Here is a 2750-nt window from a genome sequence, read left to right on the forward strand (position 1 = left end):
TGCATGAGACACACACACACAGAGAGAGAGAGAGAGAGAGAGAGAGAGAGAGAGAGAGGCAGAGACATAGATAGAAGGAGAGTCAGGTCCCTCACTGGGAGCCCGATGCGTGACTGGATCCCAGGACTCCAGGATCACGCCCTGAGGCAAAGGCAGATGCTTAGCCACTGAGCAATCCAGGCGTCCCTTTTTGCCAGTATTGTACTGTTTGTGTTATAGCTTTGTAGTATATCTTGAAATCTGGGATTGTGTATCACACAACCACCAGCTCTGTTTTTCTTTCTCATGATTGCTTTGGCTATTTGGGGTGTTTTGTGATTCCATGCAATTTTAGGATTTTTTTTAGTTCTTTAAAAAATACTATTTGTATTGTGATATATATTACATTGAATCTAGATTGCTTTGGGTAATATGGACAATTTAATAATATTAAATTTTTTCAAGCAAAGGTATATCCAATCCGATGGTATATCTTACCATTTGTTTCTGTTGTCTCCAATTTCTTTTATCAGTGCTTTATGGTTTCCAAGTATAGAATTTTTACAACCTTGATTAATTTTACTCCTATATATTTTATTATTTTTTTTCAATTGTAAATGAAATTGTTTTCTTAATTTCTCTGCTATTTTGTTATTAACATGTAGAAACACAGCCATGACTCCTGTATATTCTTCAAGGTTCAGCTCATGAACCTGCCATATCCTGTAATGCAATCTTTCATCCACCCATTCATTTAGTCAATCAAAAGGTATTTAATTACTTTATTACTTAGCTATTGTAGATTTCTACAGCTGGAAGCAACTTAATGTTCTTTTAATTCTTTCAGCAATTTGTTTGTATCTTTTTAATGGCATTTACCATATTTGGACTATGACTAATGAAAAATAAATTATCTTTCTTAAGCACTTTGAAGGCAGAGATCATTTATTTATCTTCATTTACCTCACAATGACCTGAACATAGTTGGTATCTATTTTTAGATAATCTCTATGTCCTTAAGGAACTCTAGAACTTCCCTATTTCCCTTGTTTCAGATTTATCCTTTCCAGAATATGCTAGAAGAGTTACTGTATCAAATACAGCCAGATAGATAACTTGGTGAATGATTTTCTCATGAATTCCATATTTAGTAGAATTAGCCATTTGTAAATGTTTTGTACTTCACACAAATAACACTTTCAAAGCAAATTTCCAATTTGTTGAACAGTTATGACCTCACCAATATGAGTAATTAGAGTCAAGATTTCAAATAGTCCAAATAGGAGATCCCTGGGTGGCTCAGCGGTTTAGCGCCTGCCTTTAGCCCAGGGCATGATCCTGGAGTCCCATGTTGGGCTCCCTCCATGGAGCCTGCTTCTCCCTCTGCCTGTGTCTCTGCATGTCTCTCTCTCTCTCTCTCTCTCTCGAATGAGTAAATAAAATATTTTAAAAATAGAATAAAAAGAGTACCCTAGCATGTAGACAGGGAGAGAAATGTTAAAAAAATAGTCCAAACATACCATGATATTAAGATAACAGTAAGATATCAAGGATGAAACAATTTTTAAAGATATGTCTTTCTTAAAACATCAAGTGTCCATTCTGATAAAGAGAAATTCTAAGTGCCTTTCCTATACAGTTTGGTCAATTAGACTTACAGAATTAGCGATTCAACCTGAGGAATGCCTTTGCTGAACCTGAACTATAGTTTCCACTGGAAAAAGGAACAAATAAGTGTCTCCCTTCCTTTTTTTGATAAATATTCAGTAGTGGAATTTCTTATTGTTCTAAGAGGAGAGGCCCAAATTTAAGTAAAACAAGTTGGTCATAATAAGATTGGGCTAAAGAGCTGGAACAATACATACTAAAGAAAGTGGTTTTAACAGTTTTGTTTTGATTTGAAACTGTGGAAATTGTAGAAAAGAAAGTGGTTGTGATGTGGGTGCTTCCTTTTTACTGCCTAATATTTAATGAGAAGGAATGGAAGTAAAAAGAGGGTTTGAATTTATTATCAGTTAAATTTTTTTACAGTAACATCTTTTTAGACTAAGGTATAGTCTCCAAGATGATATAGTAGCATCACTTAAGTAATTGCAACATCACTTGTGCAATATTTTTTAAAAATTTATTTTAAGTGCAGCCCAGGTCGCTCAGTGGTTTAGCACCATTTTCAGTCCAGGGCATAATCCTGGAGACCCAGGATCCAGTCCCACATTGGGCTCCCTGCATGGAGCCTGATTTTCCCTCTGCCTGTGTCTCTGCCTCTCTCTCTTTCTCTGTGTCTCTCATGAATAAATAACTAGAATCTTTTAAAAAATCTTTTAAAAAAAGATTTATTTTATTTTAGAGAGAGATAGCTCATGAAAATGGGGGAGGGGCAGAGAGAGAGGGAGTGAGAGAATCTCATGCAGATTCCCCACTGAGCATGGAATCCCAATGGGGAGGCTAGGTCTCATGATCTGAGATCATGACCTGAGCAGAAATCTAGAGTCAAACATTTATTTGACTGAGCCATCCAAGTGTCCCCAACTGTGTGATGTTTTTGAAAGCTAATCATACAAAACAATCCTATACTGTCAAGAAGTTTTTAAAATGTTTCCCATCTCTTCTATGGTGTCTCACTCTTATGATCACTTTCATGTTTTTATTGTTTTGTTACAATACATATTTGAAAGCCCACCTAGGAAAATAAACAGATAATTTTGCTTGGTAAGCTTTAGGTCTTCAGTAAATAAAATGTAGTAAAATTAATTTGTTGTGTCATATGGAGA

The sequence above is a fragment of the Nyctereutes procyonoides genome, unplaced genomic scaffold (genome assembly GCF_905146905.1).
Source record: "Nyctereutes procyonoides isolate TBG_1078 unplaced genomic scaffold, NYPRO_anot_genome, whole genome shotgun sequence".
In the NCBI taxonomy this organism is placed as follows: Eukaryota; Metazoa; Chordata; class Mammalia; order Carnivora; family Canidae; genus Nyctereutes; species Nyctereutes procyonoides.